We start from the raw sequence: 26425 nt of genomic DNA, 5'->3' as shown, positions 1-26425 counted from the left end.
AATACACTGTATTCCCATGAACCCCTTCCACCACAAAAAAGGGTATATGGTTCAATCTTCCTTTTCTCCTCCATCATATCAACATGCTTATTAAGCTGCCATCGCTCCTAATGTTTTAAAGGGTCAGCTTAGCAGCAGACCCTCACCCCTGTTTTAGAGGGTCACAAGCAGGCCCTCGCCCATAATGTTTTAGATGGTCAGATCAGCAGCAGGCCCTCGACCCTAATGTTTTAGATGGTCAGATCAGCAGCAGGCACTCGCCCCTAATGTTTTAGAGAGTCAGCTCAGCAGCAGACCCTCACCCTTAATATTTTAGATGGTCAGATCAGCAGTAGGCCCTCGCCCCTAATATTTTAGAGGGTCAGCTCAGCAGCAGACCCTTACCCCTAATGTTTTAGATGGTCAGATCAGCAGTAGGCCCTCCCCCTAATATTTTAGAGGGTCAGCTCAGCAGCAGACCCTGACCCCTAATGTTTTAGATGGTCAGATCAGCAGCAGGCCCTCGCCCCTAATGTTTTAGATGGTCAAATCAGCAGCAGGCACTCGCCCCTAATGTTTTAGAGAGTCAGCTCCGCAGCAGACCCTCACCCCTAATGTTTTAGATGGTCAGATCAGCAGTAGGCCCTTGCCCCTAATATTTTAGAGGGTCAGCTCAACAGCAGACCCTCACCCCTAATGTTTTAGATGGGGCAGATCATCAGCAGGCCCTCGCCCCTAATGTTTTAGAGCAGGCATGCTCAACCTGCGGCCCTCCAGCTGTTGCAAAACTACAACTCCCATCATTCCCGGACAGCCTACATCTATCAGCCTACAGCAGGGCATGGTGGGAATTGTAGTTTTACAACAGCTGGAGGGCTGCAGATTGAGCATCCCTGATTTAGAGGGTCACCAGCTGGCCCTTGCTTCTAATGTTTCTTAGGGTCACCAGCAGGCCATCAATCATAATTTTTCAAGGGTGTGTATGATGCCCTCCTTTATGTGTAATAAAGGGTGTATTGGAGTGCCAGTTCCTTGTAATTTTTGTCAGCCCTTTCACTTTATAGACAAGTAAATATACAGGAAAGAATGTTTCCTAACAATTTTTACTCTAAAATTGATTTTATTTTCGGTTTTGTGCGTATTGTTGTCAGTCTGTAAAAGTGGCATACTACTCGGACAACATCGTTCCCAGCAGCGACCTGGGAGTCCAATATGCATCCAGACATCCTCCCCATGCTTTTCCTGAACCATTTTGGTGTTGTTTCCATCAATTTCTGACCTTTTCCTACTAACCAGACACCCTCCCCTCTTCAGAGCAGGGGGTGCCCGGTTTAATGCTCTGGTTCTCCCATTGACTTCCATTGTGCTCTGGTGCTCTGTAGAGCACCCGAGCATCCCAAAGACTTCTACTCGAGCACGAGACTACCCAAGCACTTTGGTGCTCGATCAGCACTAATAGTTACTAGAGATGAGCGAATCGAAGCTGACGAAGTGGAATTCGTTCTGAATTTTAGCAAAAATTTGATTCACACCAAATCCAAATTTCCTCACTCTTCATGGTAACTAGGGATGAGCGAACCCGTTGAAGTTCGGGTTCGTCGGATTTGGCTGAGCTTCAGGTCAAAGTTCGGTATCGGGACCCGTTCTTGACCCGAACTTGACCCCAAACCCTGACCCCATTAAAGTCAAAGGGGACCTGAAATTCACTTTATAATTTTCCGTTATAACATGGTTATAACGGAAAATAATACCATTCTTAAGACAGAATGATTAATAAAAAGGCCATAGAGGGGTTAAAAATAATTAAAAAAACTCACCTCATCCACTTGATCATGCAGCCTTGTTCGTGCAGGTCTTTTTTCTTCAGGACCTGCAAAAAGACCTGCGATGACTTCACAGCGCTCACCACATGGCGATGACGTCACCGCAGGTCCTGCTCAATGAAGATTGAAGATTCTATCTTCATTCAGCAGGACCTGCGGTGATGTCACTGCACTCACCACGTAATAAGCGTTGTGACGTCATCACAGGTCCTTTCACAGGTCCTGAAGAAAGAAGACCTGCGCGATCAAGGATTCGCGATCACATGGATGAGGTGAGGTTTTTTATTATTTTTAACCCCTCAATGGCCATTTTATTTAGCATTCTGTCTTAAGAATGCCATTATTTTCAGTTATAACCATGTTCAGTGAAAAAGTCTGGCTTCAGGTTCGCTCAATCCTAGCGGTAACGAATCACATTTTTTTCCTAAAATGGCTGCTGCACATGTGAGGACATGGAGAAAGGAACTCTGGGAAGGCGGGATCACCCATCATACCATGCATGCAGCCAATCAGCAGCCAGCCAGCCCTGTGATGCCACAGCCCTATAAATAGCAGTAGCCATCTTAGATTCTACCATTTACCAGTGTACTTAGTGCAGGGAGAGTTGTCTTCAGGCGCTAGGGACAGTGATAGGAAAGACTTGAATGTGTTGAAAAAACGATTTATAAGTGCAGGGAAAAGATAGGGAGGAATTGTTCCACATCATTTGTGTAGAACAGGGTTCAGTAGGGGAGGTTACAGACTGGGTAATAGGAACAATCCTATTACACCTTGGTGCACTGACTATGGATACAAATTGCCATTATACAGCTCTGTCATTCCAGCAAACCGTTCTTGTTATTGGGTGCAAGTGCGGTTTGATACAGCCATTAAAGACTTGATTGTGGGGAAAACGCGTTTTACAAGTGCAGGGAAAAGATAGGGAGGAATCATTCCACAGCATTTGTGCAGAATAGGGTTCAGTAGGGGAGGTTACAGACTGGGTAATAGGAACAATCCTATTACACCTTGGTGCACTGACTGTGGATCCAAATTGCCATTATACAGCTCTGTCATTCCAGCAAACCGTTCGTGTTATTGGGGTGCAAGTGCTGTTTGATACAGCCATTAATAGGGATTACAATGAAATATTTCTACAGTACGACTTATTTGCCCTTGTGCAGTGCAGTTATATGTTAAGCCCTTTTTGCCATGTATTAGTGGCAAAAGAAAAATATATTTGCCCTTGTGCAGTTCAGTGATATATTCTACAGCCTTGTTTGCCGTGTATTAGTGGCGAAATAAAAATATATTTGCCGTCCAGCCTTGCACTTATTTGTTGAAAAGCCTTTTGTGTAGTGTTAAAGTAAAAAAAAAAAAATAGGGCCTAATTGCCGTTCAGTGGTGCAGTGATATATTCTAAAGGCCTGCTTGCCATGTATTAGTGGGGAAATAAAAATATATTTGATCTAACATTTGGTTATTTGATCTAACAGTATGTCAGACAGACAAGTGCCAGGCCCTGCACAGGGGAGTAGCAGAGGCCTAAATGTTTCTGGCGCAGGCAGAGGTCGCAGCAGAGTAAGGTGGCTTGGTAACAGGGGTCACAGCGAGAAGCCTGAGCTCCCGTTGTCATCTAGCAGTCGTGTCTTGACCAGCAACCCAGCGGTTCTTGAATTGTTGACTCGGTCATCCACTTCGTCCCAACTGACATCAGTCACTCCCCAGCCAAGAGTCGGTGGGTTCCTCTGACATGACGCTTTGTTGGCATGGCCCAGGAGTAGTCCCTGTGCCCCCACCTTTCCTGGACCTTCCCCATTAATTTTCAGTTCCCTCACCCGAGAAGTATTATATGCCATAGGCTCGGCTCCACTTTTCAGCGAGGAAGAGCTACTAGAGGGCAGTCAGCAGCTACTGCCCAGCCAAGATCTGGAGGAGACACCCGCCGCTTCCTCCGCTAGGCGGGCAAGTAGTGATGAGGAGAGTGGCATGGGAGCTGGTGTTGCGAGCAGTCAGGCTCCTGACCCAGAGACGGTTAAGGAGGGCATCAGTGACGTGCAGACACTACTCGATTATGATGATGTAGCTAATCGCACTTTGGAGCCGGGTGATGAAGGGGCTTCATCATCATTGGGAGAAGAGGGTGACAACTTGCCTGTGAGCCAGTGGTGGAGCTAGAAAGTTGCTAGCGTGGACTGGAGTCAGCAGGGTGTCAGCAGTGGGAGGTCGGGAGCCAAACGTACCCAGGGTAGACCACTCACTTCACGGGAGCCTACCTGCCCGGGAAGTAGCGGTGCAGGGGTTCAAGGAGGCAGTGGCGGTAGCAGTTAGTCAGTGCGTAGTGTTGGGTGTAAAATCACCTACTCCGTGGTGTGGCAGGTTTTTTTAAGCCGCCGGAGGAGGGGAAAGTGGCCATATGAAGAATACATGGGCAGAAGGTGAAGCGTGGCCAGTGTGCCAATGTTGGCACCACGGCCCTGCGTAAACATATGCAGCATCACCATAAAGTGGTCTGGGAGAACCGTGGCTCCGATGTGGTGGTCAAACCTGCCGCAGCAACCGCTGCATCACCGAGTGGCACGCACCCAGTTTCAGGCATTCAAGGCTCCACTGCCTCAGCCTAATGGGAGCTGTCTGTCCTTCCCATCATCTGATGGTCCAGATGCTCCTGCTCCTACTCCTCGTCAGTCATTCCATCAGCAATCGATCCCCAAAGCGATTGTCAAGAGACAACGGTATGCGTGCGCTCATCCAACGGCACACAAGCTGAACGTGCTCCTGTCAAAGTTGCTGGTGCTGCAGTCCCTCCCTTTCCAAGTGGTGGTTTCTGCACCTTTCAGAGAACTGATGGAGTCACACAGGGGAGGAACTGCTCCGTGTCCTTCATCTAGAAATTGAATCCTGGCTTTCTCAGTGACAACTCAAAATCGGAAACCATGGTGACCGACAATGAGAAGAACATTTTGTAAGTGCTGCATCAAGGAGGGCTGAGCCATGCTCCCTGCATGGCACAAGTGTTCAATTTGTTTGTTTTTTTTATTCTGAATCATGAGCAGAAAATACAAAAGATACATCCACCCCACACTGGGGCACATATTAAACAAATCATGCATCTGAGAATGTAAGCATATTTAAGTGCCAGCAATGTGGTACAAGGAGGGAGGATAAAGGAAACAAAAAAGGATTTTTTCCAGGGGAACCATATAGCTTCGAACACCTGTGACCTTTTGGATTCCCATCCAGCAATTTGTTCCAATCTATAGATTGCATCACACTTAGTAATCCATTGAGAGATTAAGGGGGCCTTGCGATTCTTCCAATTAAAGGCTATAAGCACTCTCGCAGCTGCCAGCAATTGGCCCAACAAGGAAATAACATGTCTATTCCCTTTAATTTCTCCTAATATCCCCAATAGACACCCTTTAGCTGAGGGAACAAACTTTACCCCACTAATCTTTGAGCATATAGTACAAATCCTTGTCCAGTATTCAGCAATATCAGGACATGACCACCAGATGTGCACCAGCGAGCCTTCTGCGTTGAGACATCTCCAGCATCTTGAATCACTTTCAGGGTATATACGATGTAATCTTTGAGGTGTGAAGTACCACCTTGTGATCACCTTATAAAGGTTCTCCTGTAATTTGACACATCTAGATACCCTTGGAGTGATAGAGCAAATCTGCGTTATTTCCCTAGCTGAAAAGTGCACATCTAGATTATTTTCCCATTTGCGGATGAAACCATATGAGTCGGGTCTGGTCTGGGAAACCAGCAGGGAGTACAACCGCGAGACTTTTTTCAAAGGGGGGGTTTTAGAAAGGATCATTTGCTCGAATTGTGTCATAGAGGCCGGTGTGGATATTTTCTTTTTCCCTATGTATTGTTTGATATATAATTTGTGGATTAAGGATAACTTTTGCAATTTAGGGTGATTGTCCCAGTTTTCTATTAAATGACCTGCTTGATCCAATAGATCAACCAATTGAAATGACAGTTCCCCAAGGTCACCTGGTAAAGTAGAGCCAAATAGACCCCCAGAGCTCCATAGAATGTCTCTGATCTGGAGCACAGGTGACACTTCGTGGTCTGAAAGTAACGCCCTAGACAGATCCGAACGCCACAGGTTTAGCGTATTTTTTGTCGTGAGGCTAAGTGACCTGATCTGCTGGGGCATATCTTTAGGGGGAGAAAGAAGAAATGATCTCAGAGGGAGTCTCCTATCCCCGGCTTCTGCTAGAATGTCGAGTCTGTTCTCTGAGCCTCTGATCCATTCCAGACATCTCATCCCCTGAATTGCCCTGTAATACTCAGCCATATCCGGAAGTCCCATTCCCCCTAACTTATTAGGTTGAATCATTGTCGAGTGTGGAATGCGGGGTCTAGATTTTTTCCAAAGGAATCTGGAGAAACACTGCTTCAGCTGAATAAAGAAGGATTTTGGCAAGTGGATTGGCAATACTAACATATAATACAGGATTTTGGGGACTAGCACCGATTTAATCAGTGTACGCCTTCCGAACCACGAGGTGAAGGGGATGCACCACGAGTCAATAGTGTTTGCTATTGATCTATGAAGATTACTGAAATTTTCTGTAAATAATTCCCCCGGGTCTGAGGTTAAGTTCACCCCTAAAAATTTAATAGAACGCGTTGTCCAGCCATATTCATATTGTCTTTCTAAGGACAGCTGCAAATCTCTACCTGCTGTGACATTTAAAGCTTGGGACTTCGAAGGGTTAATAAGGAAATTTGACAAAGTTCCAAATTTCTGGAATAATTCCTGTATGGCTGGAAAGGCCTCTGACGGGTTAGTTATTATAACCAACAGATCATCGGCAAATGCCGCTAATTGGTGAAAGGTGTTACCCACCTTCATACCCCGGATCCCATCCTCCTGACGGATCGCCTGAAATAGGCACTCCACCACAAGGATAAAGAGCAGGGGAGATAAGGGGCACCCCTGCCTTGTGCCGTTGCAAATAGTAAAGCTGGGTGAAAGGGTACCATTTACCATCACACTAGCTGAGGGGGAAGCATACATAGCCATCGTGGCATTAATGAACTGGGGCGGGACCCCGAACTTAGCTAAGGCCAGACGCATAAAAAGCCAATCTATGCGATCGAACGCCTTCTCTGCGTCTGTTCCTAAAAGAACCAGAGGGATGGATTTTTCCCTGGCCTGATGTATAACATTTATAATCCTAACAGTGTTCATCCTTCCCTCCCTGCCAGCTACAAAACCCACCTGTTCCGCATTAATTAATCTTGGTAAGAAAGGTTGCAACCTAAGAGCAAGCATTTTGGCATACAGCTTCAGATCTGTATTCAAAAGCGAGATAGGCCTATAACTGGCACAGGATGAAGGATCTTTCCCCTCCTTTGGCAGGATAGTGATTAGGGCCGACAACATTTGTGATGGAAGTGGGTTACCTTTGTACACCTCATTGTAAACAGAAAGCATTCTGGGTAACAGTAGTGAAGAAAAAGTTGTGTAATATCCCGCAGATAATCCATCGGGACCGGGGCATTTATGCCTAGGGACCGTATTTAACGCCTTGTTTAGTTCCTGCAATGTGAATGGCTGAGCTAGGGACAAGGCCTGAACGTGGGAAATAACCGGGAGGTGCAAATCTGAAAGCCATTTCTTAATGTCCTCTGACCTTCTTTCAATTTCTATCTCACTGTCATTCTTTCTGAGATTATATAACGAGCTATAATAGTTACAAAACCGTTTTGCTATAAGATCAGTTGACATAAGAGGCTAGGCTGAGGCATCATGAATAGAGTGTATATACGACTTGACTCTACGTTTTTTTAGACTTGACATCATAAACATCGATGCCTTGTCCCCATGTGCGTAGTATTTGAACTGCGCTGACTAATACAGTTTGGCCACCCGGTTATTCAGCACGTTCTTAAGCTCCGCCCTCAACTTGTTCAATTTATCCAGTACTTCTGGCGAGATCTGTTTTTTGTGCAATAATTCCATTGCTTGAATCTGGTCCTGCAACAACACAATAGAGGCTTCTCTTTTCTTTTTTATATGTGCATTTAGTGCAATAAAATGACCTCTCACAACTGCCTTGTGAGCTTCCCAGACCAGACCCGGCGACACATCCTCCGTTTCGTTCAGACTAAAGTATTCTTCCAAATGTTTACGTATGCCTAGAACATAATCCTGTTTGCTCAACAAGGTCTCATCTAATCTCCAAGTAAACTGCGTTCGGGGTAATGACCTAACCCTAATTGTCAAAAATACAGGGGCATGATCTGATAATAGGATATTGCCTATTGATGTTTGAGAACAGTCACCCAAAGAACTTGGTGGGACAAACACATAGTCCAGCCTCTGGTAAGAGACATGCGCCACTGAGTAGTAAGTGTAGTCTTTTGACGTGGGGTTCATAGCCCTCCAGACATCTACTAATCCTAAATCAGCTAACTTCCTCTTAATTCTTCTAATGGCAACCTGAGATAGTGCCGATGAACCTGTTGATGTGTCTAGCTGTGGATTTAACGCCACATTAATATCACCTCCTGCCACTACAATGCCCTCAGCAAATTCCTGCAATTTCGTTAAGGTTTTTTCTAACCATATTGCTTGGGCCACATTAGGCGTATACAAATTACCTATAGTGATTTTCTGATTGCCTAATGACCCCTTCAAAAACAAAAAACGACCTTCTTCTTCATCTTGGAGGACTGAATGCACCACCATTGGCACGTTTTTATGAATTGCTATGGAAACCCCTTTTGAGGCCCCAGAAGCGGATGTACTGTGAAACCACTGATTGTATATCATGTGAGATAGACGCGGGACATGATCTCTCTTAAAATGGGTTTCCTGCAGGAGAGCAATGCTCACTTTCTGTCTGTTAAGAAACTGGCAAATTTGAGTACGCTTGGGTGGCGCATTCAGTCCTCTCACATTATAGGTACATATTTTTAGTTCCGCCATGTTCTAAGTAAGGTGATCATTTCTTGCCCATAAAGCTTAGAGCCTCTGAACCATCTGGTTATTACCTTGAGAGTAGGAGGAAGGAGAAGGAAAAGGAGGGAAAAGGAAAAAGGGGTATAACATACAGAACATGTAAAAAGCGTTGACATTTCCATTGATAAGGCCTCAATGACCCAGTGTCTGGTACTGACAGCGCATTTGGAAACTAGCAATGCTACTGTGGGCATCGACAGGGGGTAGAGAGGACCAAAGAATGGGTCCTAATTGTGAAGAACGAGTATCAAGATATAAATGGTAAGACATAACTAAAACAAAAAACCGCATGTCACTAGAAACTGTAGTGGAATCACCTTGCAGCAAGATTGAAAAATGCACCTAAGGCAGCGCTAATACTGCCACACCAAAGATATAGCCACATTTCCAACTTAGAAGGAAATACTTTAGAAAAAATAACTGAACTCCCAACTGATCCTAATACCGGAAAACTCATGGGGAATTAAGCATTTATAACGGCCTAGGATGGCCCATTAAGAGAGTCCCGTACCATGTGGAGTACACAATGAGGTCCCTCATTCAATGTCCATTCCTGGAGTTGTTGGCAAGGGTTCACCGGACCTCCTACCTCTGCGGCGTTCCTTAGAACGGCTCACTTGAATCCACGGCTCTCCTCCTAGTAATTCCGGTAAGTCGGTCAAGTCCCTTGCAGCGTGCCAGTTAGGGATATCCAGAGAGTTCACTCCTAGTACATCGCAAACTAATGGGATGTCCGCAGGTGAACGCACTGTTAACTTTCTGCCGGGTGCGTTAATTAATAAACCGAAAGGGTGCAGCCATCGGTAGGTGATGCTTTTACCCCTCAGGACATCCAAGAGAGGTTTCAGAGATCTTCTTTTCTAAAGTGTGATCGGAGATAAGTCCTGAAAAATCTGGACCTCCACATCTCCGAAAGGGATAGATTTCTTGGCTCTAGCTGCTCTCATTATCTGATCTTTTGACAAGAAGCTAGATAGCCGACATATCACATCTCTCGCAGGTTCTCCCTGTTTCGGAGGTGGCCGCAAAGCTCTGTGGATCCTATCCATGGTGAGATCCCCCACAGAGTCAGGGCCCACCAGAGCTGTGAACATTTCCGTCACTGCATCCCGCAAAGCCTCAGGCCCTATATCTTCTGGTAGGCCTTTCAGCCTGACATTATTGCGGCGGCCGCGATTATCCTGATCTTCCACCATCTCATAAAGATGGTTAATATGGGCTTGTGTCCTGTCTAGACTACTAGCCATCGCCGCACTGTGCAGAATGATAGCCTCCTGCTGACTTTCCACCCCTTCCACTTTCTCTTTCACTTGCCTGAGGTCTCTTTTAAAGTCCTGTAGGTCTTTTCGGAGAGGGGCGATTGTATCCGCTAGGAGCTCCTTCATAAATCTTCTCGATATCGGTAGATTTTCTCCTTCTAGTTCCAGCTCCTGGTCGCTTCCTCTGTCAGAATCCGCCGATACCTCCGATGCTGCCGGAGTTCCCGCTCTCGGCGCCATCTTGGAAGCCTGCTTGCCTCCGGCTGCACTCTGTTTGCGGACAAATTTGTCCATGTCACCTTGTCCAGAGCTGGATTTGTTCGGTCCTGGGGTGTCTCTGGACCTCTCCCTAAGCGTCTTGCCCATTTTCTGGCTTGTAACTTCTCAGAAAAACCTCATTTTCACCGGACCCAGAGCAGAGCTCACAGCGGCATGTGTGACTCGCTCTGCTGCCAAGCTCCGCCCCCTACAAGTGTTCAATTTGGTTGTCAAGTGGTTTGTGAAGTCTTCCACCCATCTGCAAGACATCTTAAAAATGGCCAAGAAACTTTGCATGCACTTCAGCCACTCATACACCACAAAGCACACCCTCTTTGAGCTGCAGCGGCAGAATGGCATCCCCCAACATTTCCACCTATTGAAATTCGACCCTCCATATGTTGGACCCACTATACAAACAGAGAAAGGCCATCAACAATTTCATGATTATCCAAGCGGACAGGAGTACTGCCCTGTTTAACTTCAATGTCAGCCAATGACAGCTCATGCGTGACACCTGCCTTTTGATCAGGCCCTTTGAGGAGGCCACGTTATTTGTCAGCCGTCAGGACTATGGGATGAAAGATGTCATTCCACTGCTTCATGTCCTGGAACAGATGCTGGTAAATCTGGCTGGTCAATGGACTGGAGACGTGGTGCCTAAATCTCACGGCCACATGAGCACTGTGGGGGCTGAACTGGAGGAGGAGGAGGACATTGGAGCATAAGCAATGTGTAGCGAAATGGGTGGTTTTGCTACACAGGTGACAGGAGAGGAGGAGCCGGAAGGAGCAGAAGCAGCTGGAGGAGCTATAGGGCACTGAGGAAGATGAGGCAGAGGACCCAGACACACCGTAGCAGTATGCAGTGGAGAAGTGGAGATGGAGGCAGGGGGTCCCCCTCCGAGTCACTTGCACAAATGGCCCACTGCAGCCGAATTGTCACCATTCGGCAAAGGGATGACTTATGGCTCTCCACCTTGTTGGACCCTCGCTACAGGTCCAAAATGGGGGCCTTTTTTGCACCCGCTGAGAGGCAGGACAAACTGAACTAATATAGTGACATCCTATGTAGTCAGTTGGCCGCTGCCTATCTGCGCCATCGTCCATCCTCTCGCAGGTCTGGGGCCCTATATACTCACTTACACTGCCATGGCTGCTGGGGAGGGGTGGGGTGGCAGGAGCAGTATCAGCAGCAGCCTGAATCTACAGTCGCTAATGAGCAGCTTTATTCACCTGCCTAGTGAGAAACTAACTACTCACCAGCAGCTAGAAGTAGAGCAGAACCTGAACCAGCAGGTGGTGGCATACTTGGAGTGCACCCTGCCAGCCATTATTGAAGATCCGCTGGACTACTGGGCAGCCAAACTGGATTTGTAGCCGCAACTGGCCGAGTTTGCCCTGGAAAAGCTGTCCTGCCCGGCCAGTAGTGTGGCATCAGAACAGGTGTTTAGTGCAGCGGGGGCCATAGTTATCCCAAGAAGAACACGCCTGTCCACCAAAAATGTGGAGAGACTGACCTTTGTCAAGATGAATGAGGCGTGGATCAGCCAGGATTTTCACCCACCAATTCCTAATGCATCAGACTAGATCATCCCTGGTGCCACACCAACACTTTGACAAAAGAGACCGGCTTCTTCTGGCTACCTGACTCAGCTACTATTCTGATGCTGCCATCTGCCTGATGCCACACATTTGATGCCAAGTGCTGCTTTTTTCACCCAACATCTGCAGCAGGTACTGGTATTGCCACCCACCTCCACACTATGTCACCTTGCCACTCTGTGGCCTCCTGATGCTGCCGCCACCTCCACCTCCACACTCTGTCATTGTGCCACTCTGGCCTCCTGATGCTGCCGCCTGCTGCAGACTCTGTCTTTGGGCCACTCTATGGTCTCTTAATGCTGCTTTTACCTCACCACTATGTTATAGGGCCACTCTGTGGACTTCTCATGCTGTTTCCACCCTCCCCTATTCATGACTGGGCCACTATTTAGCCTTTTTGGCTTGCATGACATCATCATTTATTTGACCCTTTCTCGGGTCCAAGGTAAAATAGGAAGCACAACGGATCCTCTCTGTGTAGCAGCTGTAAGGCCTGTATGGTCCCATCAGAATTGGCTTGTGATTTGGTAGCCAAAAGCAGGAGTGGGTACAAAACACAGAAGACTTGCAAATATTCCGTTCACGTGTCATCTCTGTTTTGGATCCACTCCGTTTTTTTGGGGCGCATTAACAATACTGATGGATTACTGACCCAATGCTTACCAAGTAAAGGCAGATGCTTCACCGTTTTTTGTGGGTTATTGTTCTAAAGGATCAGAGAAAGGGCAAAATAATCTGTGACGTCAACACAAACTTACTGCTGACACCCTCTTCACTCTGTCGGAGGACTCTACTTGTATAAGCGTTTAATAGAACAGGTTTTGTAAGCATCTATGTGGAATCAGCTGACGACGGTGTAAAAGGAGTGCGCTTATTCTTGGCGCTAACATCGACCTGTGAGGCAGAGTTCATACTTGAGTTATTTGGTCAGTTTTGGCCCCGTGACTGCCCAAATAAGTGAAGTGTGCAGTGATTCTAAGAGCGACTCCTGTCATCTGCATGTCATACGGACTCACAGTATTATTTTGCTACTAAAGCAGACTCCCTATGCGTGTTACTGCAAGGCACAGTGTTCTACACCACTATAAAGGCTGTCTGCATCCAGGAAATAGCCTCTTTGTAACGTAATTCGCCGCAAATATATTCGGATCAAAGCTAATTTTTCTAATAAATTTGGCGAACCGGCGAATCGAATTGAATTGAAAAATTCTCTCATCTCTAGTCCCTAATGCCATAATAATACTTTTTGTAATATAATTTATTAAGGCATTTTGTATTTTTAATAGACTTTTCCTTCCCTAATGCGCACTTTTCGCTGCGCTCTTAAAATTCACTTTTCTGTACACCACTGACTTCTCAGCGGTGTACGGAGTACAGAGTTTACAGTTTATGTATGGGGCCGCAACACAGTGAGTACGGGCAGGAGCGCACATTGCTGCTTCTGCTTGTGCCCTCTGGAGGTTTGCTAAACCCCTGAAAGTTTGCTAATACAAGAGGTACCCTGTAACTATGCGCTATCCCAGGATTAGATAAGTGGAGCCGCTCCTGCCTATGCCTGCTTCTCTAAGCTAAAAGCTGACATGCAGGACTCTTAGCTTAGTATGTGGCATTCCCACCCACCACTCTTGACTCCCTGTGTGCTGAAGTTTGAAGTGCCTAACTTGTTAAGAGGCAGATGCCTTTTAACACATTAGGCATATATCTTGCAGTCGAAACTCAAATCTAAGACTCAAGCTATAACTGACACCTGTATCTGGCTACTTTCACATCTGCGTTTCAATTCCGCTATTGAGATCCGTCATAGGATCTCAATAGCTGAAGAAAACGCTTCAGTTTTGTCCCCATTCATTGTCAATGGGGACAAAACTGAACTGAACTAAACGGAATGCACCAAAATGCATTCTGTTCCATTTGGTTGCATCCCCATCATGGACAGAAAAATGCTGCAAGCAGCGTTTTTCTTTCTGCGATGTGGTGCGGTGCAAGAAGGATCCGTCCTGACACACAACGTAAGTCAATGGGGATGGATCCGTTTTCTCTAAAACAATAGAAAACGGATCCATCCCCCATTGACTTTCAATGGTGTTTATGGCTATAGAAGACATAATACAACTGGATCTGTTCATGATGGATGCATGCGGTTGTATTTTTGTAATGGAAGCGTTTTTGCAGATCCATGACGGATTCTCAAAAAACGCTAATGTGAAAGTAGCCTTAAGTGACTGAGAAGCTCAGAAAGTCGCAAATTATGGCACAAATATGGAGCGCTCCATAATTTGCTACTTTTAAATGCCACAAAATTGTCATTAATGCGTTGAAAAAACTCCCCAGTGTTTGGCAGTATCTGGATAACCTTTGCTAGCCAACTCTATTTTTTATAGTGTTCTTCTATCTTCTATAATAGTGATAGGTTCTATCTGTTGATATTTTCCACACAAAGAACATATCATTCAACATTCACATGACTGTAATATAAACGTATGAATCATGTCTGGTTTTATCTACAATAACTCTGTGTTTTTCATAGATCTCTTGTCTAACACGAGCATTAGAGCTATAGAAGATATATGCGCTGTATCATGTTGGTTGTTCATGTTTTGCCTTCAATCCTTTTTGTCATTGATTTCAGGACTTGTTGAAGTGAAGGACTTTCACACCTACTGAAATCTCCTATCATGAAAAGAATTGCTCTGGCTTCTATTAACTTTCAGTATGCAGTATCAGTGACCTTTTCACCTGATATTCTTAATTGTCTTTCTGACAACAACTATATAACATTGTGTTCCTAAGTCTTTCTTTCTCTATTTTAGCTTTATTCTGAAGAACAGTTATTTTATTTTGGAATAGAACTTAAATGTGTCCTTTTGTTATATTTTTGGTCTACCTCCATGTATATGTCACATACTTCGATTCTACTCCTCCATTCATATGCCACTTTGTAATAGCGTGAAACTCCATAGTTGATTAATATTTACTCTATAGCAAATGTAAAATCTAACGTATCTATAATATATCTTCATTATCTCATTTTACTCTGGTCGCATGCTTCTTCCTGTAAACTGCCCATAGACAGATAACGGCTTTTATTTTATTATAGCTGTGCACTTTATTATAACTCATATTTATACCATGATAACCACTCTGTATCAGAATAACAGATCTGACAGCAGTCTGTTGACTGACCGATGTGGCAACAGTTTTTTTGCTATATGATACAAAGAAAAAAAAGGAAGCATATTAGCAAACTAAAACGATACTAAATTTGTGTTAATTTATTATAGCTGTATCCAATTACATTAATAGAACTAATAAAACAATAAAATATAGCTGATTATCAAGAGTGCAAATACCTCTTTAAGGCCGAGTTCACACGGGCGAGTATTCCGCGCGGTTGCAATGCGGGAGGTGAACGCATTGCACCCGCACTGAATCTGGACCCATTAATTTCTATGGGGCTGTGCACACGAGCGGTGATTTTCACGCATCACTTGTGCGTTGCGTGAAAATCGCAGCATGGTCTATATTGTGCAACGCAGGCCCCATAGAAGTGAATGGGGCTGCGTGAAAATCGCAAGCATCTGCAAGCAAGTGCGGATGCGGTGCGATTTTCACGCACGGTTGCTAGGAGACGATCGGGATGGAGACCCGATCATTATTATTTTCCCTCATAACATGGTTATAAGGGAAAATAATAGCATTCTGAATACAGAATGCTTAGTAAAATAGCGCTGGAGGGGTTAAAAAAATAATAATAATAATTTAACTCACCTTAATCCACTTGCTCGCGCAGCCCGGCTTCTTTTCTGTCTTCATCTTAGCTGTGTGCAGGAAAAGGACCTGTGGTGACGTCACTCCGGTCATCACATGATCCATCACCATGGTAAAAGATCATGTGACGGACCATGTGATGACCGGAGTGACGTCACCACAGGTCCTTTTCCTGCACACAGCTAAGATAAAGACAGAAAAGAAGCCGGGCTGCGCGAGCAAGTGGATTAAGGTGAGTTAAATTATTATTATTTTTTAACCCCTCCAGCGCTATTTTACTAAGCATTCTGTATTCAGAATGCTATTATTTTCCCTTATAACCATGTTATAAGGGGAAATAATACAAGCTACAGAACACCGATCCCAAGCCCAAACTTCTGTGAACCTTTTCACAAAATTCTAATTTTAAGCTGCATTAATGTAATTCCTTGTAATTTGCATTACTGAAATAAATTGACTTTTGCACGATATTCTAATTTTTCGAGTTTCACCTGTAAATAGTTTTGTGGGCAAACAATTGAATTTATAAATTTTAATCTCTGTATTTTAAATTTCAGTTTTCAAGGGGGAGGCTCCAGATATGACTTGAAAAAAGCCCAATTGGATCGAAATATCTGGATATACTTTTCTACCTTGGATATACTTATCTAATATGCATTGATTGAATGAAGCACATACAAGACAGTATAACTGTATCAATTGTCTTTGATCATAGTAAAACCTTGGAATCACTTACATCAGCAACAGTGTGAAGCATAGTATACATTGACTTTGTGTGAATTGAAGAATCCTTCCGTTACAGCAGCCATATATTTAGGTAAATAGGTGTGGAGTACCACTATTTATTTCAAAAATAATCTTTAAGGTTGACAGATATGTCTGAATCACAGAAAAAAAAATGTTTTATTGCTCGTTGATTAATCACTGCATGCTATTACATCTGACTATAATTCCTCAAATTTTAATGAATGGATGAAAATTCAAACAATAGTTGCTCCATCTAACAAAGCCCTTAAAGGGGTTGTGCAGGGTTCATAGCTGAACCCTGACATAACCCCTTCTTCGCCCATTTAGCCTCTATGAGTGGAGCATCAGAGCATTTTGTGCTCCGATGCTCCCCCTTGCCCTGCCCTGTATAGAGCAGGGCAAGGGCTTTTTCTTCAGATCCAATGACGTACCAGGCTTCTGATGGGCATGCTAGGCAAAGGTTTCTGCCTAGCAGTGAGCCCAGTGACGTCACCAGCACTAATAGGCAGTCATTAATGCTAGTGACATCACTGGGAACACTGCTAGACAGAAACCTCTGTATAGCAGTATGTCAATGTAAACAAAACAGCCTTTGTCCTGCACAATGTAGTGCAGGGCAAGGGGAGCGCTCCGATTCACCACTCATAGGGGTTGAATGGGTGAAGAAGGGTTATGTCCGGGTTCTAAACTGAACCCAGACATAACCCTTCTTCACTCATTCAGCCCCTTAACTGTAGTAATCAGAACATTTAGGACTGTAGTGCATTTTCCACTCCCTGTGTCGTCCCTGGTAAACTGCCAGTATGACAGCCAATAATCTGGAAACCTTTGACATAATATACCGATATACCGTATTTTTTGCCCCATTAGACGCACTCCCCCTCCCCTAAAATGGGGGGAAATTGCTAGTGCATCTTATGGGGTGAATACAGGACAAAGACATTTAAATTGTGCGGTGTATTGATTATGCTCGGTACATCGCAGGCTTCGATGTACCAGACATACCTGAAGAGAGAAGGAGAGCCCAGCGGCTGCAGCGCATGCTCGCTGATGCGGATCGGCCGCGTCGTGCGCTGGGGGATAGGGTGTACGGTAGCTGGTGTCCATGATAGAGATCAACCGGCCCTGTCTGGGGCTGGTTAATAGGGACCGACCAGCACTGGGAATGTTGGTGGGGGCGCAGGAGCAGGCAGATGAGGGGAGGAGCAGGCTTTCCTGCCACACATGCCTGCTCCACCTCTAAGTCTTCACGCTGCCTGCTCCTGTGTATGGAGGTATCAGGGCTGATGAGAGGCTGGCTGCTGATGAGAGGCTAGGGGGCTTAGAAGAGTCTAGAGGGCTTAGAAGAGGCTAGGGGCTGATAAGAGGCTAGGGGGCTAATGAGAGGCTGGGGGCTGATGAGAGGCTGCTGGGGCTGATGAGAGGCTGCTGGACGCTGATAAGAGGCTAGGGGGCTGATAAGAGGCATTGGAGCTGATCTGAGGTCTGAATGGGGGTCTCATTTATATTGGGGGTCTTATCTGAGGTTTGATTGGGGGTCATAAATTTTGGGCTCTGAGCTGAGATCTGATTGGGGGTCTGATCTGAGGTTTTATTGGGGTCTTATTAACATTGGGGGGTCTGATTGGGGTTGTCAGCTGAGGTCTGATTAATATTGGGGGTCTGATTGCTGATCTGACCTTAGGTATGATGAAAAAAAAATGTTCTTATTGTCCTCCTCTAAAACCTAGGTGTGTCTTATGGGCCGGTGCGTCTTATAGGGCGAAAAATACGGTATGTAAATGCTGGGATATCTGCAAGTCAACTTTAGGCAATTTAACATTTTCCAAAGTATAACTCCACCGACCAAGACATTGTCTTCTTCTGATACACGTGGATTCATGCTAGCCAAAGACAAAAATAACATATTTATCATTAGCAGTAATAGTCTGAGTTTCTTGATAGAAAAAATTTTGTAAAAATAAACTATTATAGTATATAAGGTATTAGAAATAGCTGTTTGACCCTTTTCTGGAAAATTAACATATAAAGCAAGGACAATGAAACATCTTCAATAAATCCCTTGTTTCTCCTCCTTGTGAGAGCTTCCAGATCTACATGCTATCAAACTAGGCAGGCAGATCATTGACAGTAAATAGTCATTTACAGTAGGTTGCCTTTGCATAGTGATATTTAAAGAGCACTTTACTCACTCACTCTTGCGTTGCGACTTTGACAAATAAATCATTATTTCAAGTAAGTTCTCCGGGGAACTGTTACTTTAGAGTAGTAAAACAGCCGTGAGTTAAAATCACTTTCTTCTAACCATGTCAAAACTTTGATTGATATGATGACTGATTCCTGTGTTGTATAAAGAGTTTTCTCAACTGCTGCAGAGTAAAGCAGAACCAAACTGTATAAAACGAATTATCTTTCTTTATCTTGGCTTGATATGTTCAAACAAAAACCCTTTTGTTCATCTTGCTGTATTGGTTTTTAGTCTTTTCTTATAGCTTTATTAGCAATAAAATCTAATAGTGGTAGTAAAAAGAGAAAATTATGAAAAAATGTAAGTCACTGCTGCTTTGGCTAGCTGTTGTGATTAGAGAAAAGATACAAAGCATCCTGCACAATATGGTAGTAAATATGCGGATGTGCATGGCTACATTTATAAAGTCACAGAAAATAATGCACTATATAGATGCAAACCTAACATATGGACTAAGCCCTCACTCTAATGATATAATCTGAGACTCTTAGCCAATACATTTTGATGAAAACACATCTAGGCCCACCTACCCAGCGCCAAGGTGGTCTTAGTTCAGTCAGGTCCTACGCTAAACCTACTTATGCCATTATGCATTTATGTTAAGGAGTGCAGACCCTGCACATATAGTGTGTTGCACCTAGTTACCTCTATGTGCATCAGCAAGCAATGAGAGGAGGAGCACACACACCTATATGTACCACCTTAATCAAGGTGGCCTCTTAGATAGGTGAGGCAAAAGTGCACATGAATGCTACTACCAAGATAGAAGCGCATTCACACCCGAAGGTGCCACTCCTTCAGGACAAATTAAACAAATCATGGAAAAAAGATACAGAGCATCCTGCACGATATGGTAGTAAATATGCGGATGTGCATGGCTACATTTATAGTCACAGAAAAAAATGCACTATAGTAATAGATGCAAACCTAACATATGGACTAAGCCCTCACTCTAATGATAAAATCTGAGACTATTAGCCATTACATTTTGATGAAAACACATCTGTGCCCACCTACCCAGCGCCAAGGTGGTCTCAGTTCAGGCAGGTCCTACGCTAAACCTACCTATGCCATTATGCATTTATGTTCAGGAGCGCAGACCCTGTACATATAGTGTGTTGCACCTAGTTACCTCTATGTGCATCAGCAACCAATGAGAGGAGGAGCACACACACCTATATGTATCACCTTAATCAAGGTCGCCTCTTAGATAGGTGAGGCAAAAGTGCACATGCATCTATTACTATAGTGCATTATTTTCTGTGACTTTATCAATGTAGCCATGCACATCCGCATATTTACTATCATATCGTGCAGGATGCTCTATATTTTTTCCATGATTTGTTTAATTTGTCCTGAAGGAGTAGCACCTTCAGGTGTAAATGCGCTCCTACTCTGGGAGTAGCATTCATGTGCACTTTTGCCTCACCTATCTAAGAGGCGACCTTGATTAAGGTGGTACATATAGTGTACTGTGTGTGCTCCTCCTCTCATTGGTTGCTGATGCACACAGAGGTGACTAGGAGCAGCACACTATATGTACAGGGTCTGCACTCCTGAACATAAATTCATAATGGCATAGTTAGGTTTAGCTTAGGACCTATCTGAACTGAGATCACCTTGGCACTGGGTACGTGGGCACAGATTTGTTACGATCAAAATGTATTGGCTAAGAGTCTTAGATTTTATCATTAGAGTGAGGGCTTAGTCCATATGTTATGTTTATCTATTACTATAGCGCATTATATTCTGTGACTTCATAGCTGTTCTGATTACCTGAAACTAATGTATCCATTGCAGTGGAGATTTTATGTTCATGTCAACAAGTTAATTGCTTAGCGAGATTCATATTTGTTATGGTGGTATGAGAAAATTTATGAAATATTAGCAATATCACCAATGTAATACATGTATGTATATTGTTTATTCCTAGTAGCAATAGTTTTAGGCTACATTTACACGACCACGGTGTAGCCGTGCCTGAGTTTCATGCTTTACTGCGGTCCACTAACGTGAATGGGTCTATGATCCGCAAGATATGGCAAAAAATAGAATATACAAAGAAAAAGACACAAATGCAATAGCACTCTGCAACCAGCACTCCGCCCTGCCTCTATGCTGGATGAGGCATTGGTGTACATTTTGGCCAAAGAGTAATAAGCCACTCACCACGTCAAGGTCGCCTCTATGGAGTGGTCCCTAACACTAGTTCCTACCTGTTTATGGGCCATGACAGCCACACAAAGTCCAGAGAGCGCAGGTACAGCATGAACGCCAGGCACACTCTGCTTTTAACCCCGTCCCGTGCCGTTACAGCTTTATAGAGGCAACCTTTACGTGGTGAGTGGCTTATTACGCTTTGGCCAAAATGTACACCAATGCCTCATCCAGCATAGAGGCAGGGCGGAGTGCTGGTTGCAGAGTGCTATTGCATTTGTGTCTTTTTCTTTGTATATGTATTTCGCCATAGCAATGTGCACCTGCATATAGGGTTGTGCTGACTGTATCACCCACATTTTTTCTTTGTAGTATATATTGGAGGCGTGGCGATCTCCATGCAGTCATGCACACCTGACCAGTCAATCTGTCCTGGAGGCTGTTTTTAAAGTCAGTATAAAACTGAGTCTGCTTATATAGCACCTACCAGTAGCCATTTGGCTCCAGGAGAAGTATATAGTGGGCTCAGCATGCATGTTGGTACTTGCATCCCTGGATCCGAATAAAGCTGTAATGGCACCGGACGGGGTTAAAAGCAGAGTGTGCTTGGCGTGCATGCTGCACCTGCATTCCCTGGACTTTGTGTGGCTGTCATGGCCCATAAGCAGGTAGGAAATAGTGTTAGGGACCACTCCATAGAGGCAACCTTGACGTGGTGAGTGGTTTATTACGCTTTAGCCAAAATGTACACCAATGCCTCATCCAGCATAGAGGCAGGGCGGAGTGCTGGTTGCAGAGTGCTATTGCATTTGTGTCTTTTTCTTTGTATATGTATTTCGCCATAGCGATGTGCACCTACATATAGGGTTGTGCTGACTGCATCACCCACATTTTTTCTTTGTAAAAAGTAGAATATGTCCTATCTTTTGCAGAGCGGAGACACATATAGGAATTTCCCAAAGATTCCAGTCAAAGTCTAGCTGTAGAGGAGAAGAAGAGCAGACCTCTCCTCCTGACTATAACTCCAAGCCATGAAGCCCTGTCACCTCCACAAGCTCCAGGAGATGAAAGCAAGCAGGAACTAAAGGAGGAGGATTTGCATGGCTACAGAGAGAGTGTGAGAGAGAGAGAGAAAGAAAGACAGCAAGCTAACCCAACTTAAAGCATTCCAGACTAGAAACGAGCGAAGTTTGAAAAAATTTGATTCAGACGATTCTCCAAAGTTCTTCAAGAAATTTGATTAATTCAGAAATAATTCATCACGAATCACGATACATCTGGTATACCAAGGCAACTCAGCCTTATCATATGCATCTCACTTGGTGGCCCAATCTCAATGTGAAGGCTTGGAACTTAAACTGCAGGGACTGTGCAGGAAGAGTGCAGGAAGAGGGTATCACCGTGTGCATTATGTTCTAGTGCACCTACATTCATAGTTAATCCAATCTGTAGGTATTGTGCCAATGGTATTAAATTCAGTTAGTTAGTTAATTAGTTGCCATCTATGTGCAGGGCAGCAAGATTCATAACTAATCCCTTCTGTTAGCTGTGGAATTACTGTGCGTCAGTATTACTGGTCAATAAAAGCGTCAGGTCTAACTTATTGCTGTGGACTTAATCGTGCAGGGCCCCAAGATTCAAGTAGTGGTCCCATGATGGAGTGGGGGATGCTGAAAGCAGCAGGGGCAGCAGTGGCCCCATGACAAAGTGGAGACAGTGGCAGCAGCAGCAGTGGCAGTAACCAGAACAATATTGGCCCCATGACAGAGTGGGTACAGTGGTGGCAGTAGTAGCAGTGGCTGAAACTGTGACAAAAGTGGCTTCATGGCAGAGTAGGGAAGGGGCAGCAGCAGTAACAGTAAGTCTGTGTTAGCATCACTGTTTATGTTTCCGTTCTTCTGATCCGTCAGAAGAACATAAAACAAAACAAAAAAAATCCTGTATTTTGAGAACCCATAAAGCCTCTTTCAGGCAGTCAGTGTTTTGTATCAGTATTTAATCAGTAATTGCAAGCCAAAAACAGGAGTGGGTTCAAAACAGATGAAATGTAATGGAATTATTTGCATCTCATCTATGTTTTGGACCCACTCCTGCTATTGGCTTACAAATTTTGATCAAATACTGATGCAAAACACTGACCAAACACTGATAAAAAAAACATATCAGCTACCATGAATTTGGGTTGAGTTGGTAAAGTTATTTGTGTCGTTCATTCTGATAACCAATGACACTCCTCCCGTATGGCAATAATCTAGCTGCCATGTTTGATCCATCCAGAAAGTTCGGCCCATCTGGTTTTAACCCAAATATAAGGAGTTATTTGACCCCAGGCTGTCTGCATCCAATTTCCTGAAGGGCCAAGTGACGTTCAGCACTAACTGTTCTGTGATGCACTTACATATCCAGGGCTGCACTGAAGGCGTCACTGTGTGTCCACCCTTTGCCAACAGGTGTGGGTTCTCCACTCAACATCGTTCATCATGGGGATCAACGATTGCAATATTGGAGCAGACTATTTATTTGGTAAAAGACTAATTTAGTTGCTAAAATATACTTTTTTTTGCTACAAGACTAATGTTTTCGCTAAAAGAATAATTTTTGAGATAAAAGAATAATTTTCTGACAAAAAACGCTGATCAACTCGTGGGCAATTATTTACACTGCCCACAGGGTGGTAAATAAGACTGTTCTGTCATACTAAATCACAGTAACTGGTTAAATAGACAGAAACAGTTGAATGAGACAGACGTATCACCTCAATTTCTGAATCAGAGCATAATACAATTGCTTATCTATTAATCAATGTGGAAACGCCATAAACAGTAGAATGAGATAAGTGTATCACACCACTTTGGGAATCAGGGCCTAATACAATTGCTTATCTATTAATCAATGTTGACACGCCACAAACAGTAGAATGAGACAGGTCTATCACCCCAAATTGTGAATCACAGCCCCATAGAATTGCTTATTTATTAATCAATGTGGACAAGCCACAAACAGTAGAATGAGGCAGGTGTATCACCCCAATTTGTGAATCATGGCCTAATAGGATTGCTTATCTATTAATTAATATGTCTATATCAGAACAGCCTATAGACGAACTACGCACCTATATATTATACCGCCTGTTGACGCTGAGTCTGATGCACAGTAAGTCTATGTATAACAGAACAGAATAAGTATAAATGGTGCAGCACGTGAAATAGATAAACGCGCCTATATATTAAACCACCTGTTGCGACTGAGTCTGACGCACTAACCCCAGAGGGTAAGGGCTTAAGGGAGTACACTGTGAAACATCATCATCAGAGCCACTACCACTCCCATCCCTTGCTTCAGCTCCTCAGGGGCTCGCTGTATTTATATTGCCCTGAAAAGTCATGTATGACACTCTGACCCCATCGCAACCTCATGCCCCAAATCTTGCATGATGACACTAGACCTGGCTGCCTACGTGCAGTGTGTTTGAGATCCCATGACTATTACATACCAACCTGTCATATGTTTACTCCTAACCCTCTTCTGAATACCAGGATAGAGAGGTTGGTGCATGGCATAAGTATTCTTTCTTTGGTGGTTTTTTAAACTCTTTCTCATGCACCACCCCTTCAGGCCCTGTACTCGGAATAATTCTATCATATTTTTAGTGATTCATCTGACATTCCTCATACATTTTATGATAATCTTAAAAAACATCACCTTTAGGGCTCATTCAGATGGCCGTATGCTGTCAACAAAAATGCGGATACGTTTTTCTTTTTTTTGGACAGTTTAGCATGTCCGCAAAAAACGGATTGCATTCCATATTTTTGCTGACCCATAGACCTCAATGGGGCCATGTCCTGATTTTCACTGACAAGTTTAGGACATGTTTCCTTTGTTTTGTGGAGCCATGAAATGGAAGAAAAGGGCCCCATAGAAGTGAATGGGTCAGCATCTAATCTGCCAAAAAAACTGATCCATGTTTTTGCAGACAGCATACTGCTGTCTGAATGAGCCCTTAAAACTACATACTGACAAATATTCTTTCTAATCTGTTATTTTCTAATTGTAGATTCTTCTTTTATTCTACCTTCTGTACATGGTAGGTAGCCATCCTGCCTGAGTTGCTGAGTTGCAGCATTCAAAAATTTGGTTTACAATAGCCACATGGACCATAGGATCCCATAGAATGGAAACGCTGGAGAAGTTTATTGACTTCTATAGGAGAGTTTCCTAGCCTATATTAGGCTTAGCGGTCTGAGTGAAAACTGAAAGACATCAGGATTTTAATTTTATATAGATAATGACATGTAAAAATGTAAAAAATAAAAGAAAAAATCAACAAACATTCTTTAAAAACATGTTTAACTTAAAAACTTCATTTTAAACAACATATTTTCCAATGACATATTCCCTTTAAAAGGGATTTCCTGGATTTTTAACCTGGATAGGTCATCAGTATCTGATTGTGGGGGTCCGACTTCCGGGATCCCCACCGATCAGCTTTTTTGAGAAGGCATCAGTGCTGAAAGCCTTTTCCCAGCTTTCCCTAGGCCTAGGCCATGTGAGGTCATGTTCAGTGGTCACATGGCCTAGATAGAACTCAGCCCCATTGAAGTGAATGCCAAGCACAGACACTATCCAATATAAGGCGCTGTGCTTCGTTTGCAAAGAGAAGGCTGCTGCGCTACTGGAAGAGCCGGTGTCTTCTCAAAGAAACTGATATGTATGAACGGAAAGCTCAGAGCACCATATAACATATACTATGTCCCTTAGGCCTAAATAATGTAAGTAACACAAACATTTGTATGCACATTTAAATAATTTATCTTTAGCACATACATAATTTAGATTAAATTATCGCACTTATTAAAACCCATTATATCCATGACAGAGGAGGGAGGCTAGTGCCCAATGCAATATAGTAATAAAGTGCTTCAATCAGCAATTACATAAGTAGCTGCTAATTAAATGGATGCCAAAATGCAGTGATATAACTAATAGTGCCGCCAAGTAATGAATATTACCCTAGAAGGGCAATATTATGCTCAATAATATAACCTAAGCAGGATATTATAAACTATAGTAATGCCAACACGGCTGTGACATCATGAAATACACTTGATAGCAACTTCAACCTCAGACCCCGACGTTATTGCATGGGGGTGCTGTGCTCTGTGTCAGCTCCTTGCTTCATCGTACCGTATATCGTATATTGCGTAATGTTTAACTTTTGTTTCCCTTCACAGGCCCATAAGAGGCTTCTATGTTCTGTAGCCATTACATAACATGTTAGTACTAAGCCTATCTTAGGATCACAAACTTACGGTACTTTGCTGTGTTTTAAACATGGAAAGTTTGGCAGTTTTTCTATTTTAGAAAGTGAGGATGTAATGATGGCTCAGTGCTTAATGGGTTCTATTTTGGGTTCCATTCTGATCATGGCACTATACTCTTATTGTGTTTGGGTAATATTATTGGGTAATATTTAGATCATACTGTGTGCCTTTTTAGGAAACTGACCCTAGTGTGTACAGTACGGTATGTATGATACCCATAGTCTCTAAGATTCAGGCTTTAAAGCCGACATTCTACAAAGACAACACCTATGTATCCTGAACAGG

The sequence above is a fragment of the Bufo bufo genome, chromosome 5 (assembly GCF_905171765.1).
Source record: "Bufo bufo chromosome 5, aBufBuf1.1, whole genome shotgun sequence".
Taxonomy (NCBI): domain Eukaryota; kingdom Metazoa; phylum Chordata; class Amphibia; order Anura; family Bufonidae; genus Bufo; species Bufo bufo.
The sequence above is the reverse complement of the archived record's forward strand: the minus strand, read 5'-3'. Positions refer to the sequence as shown.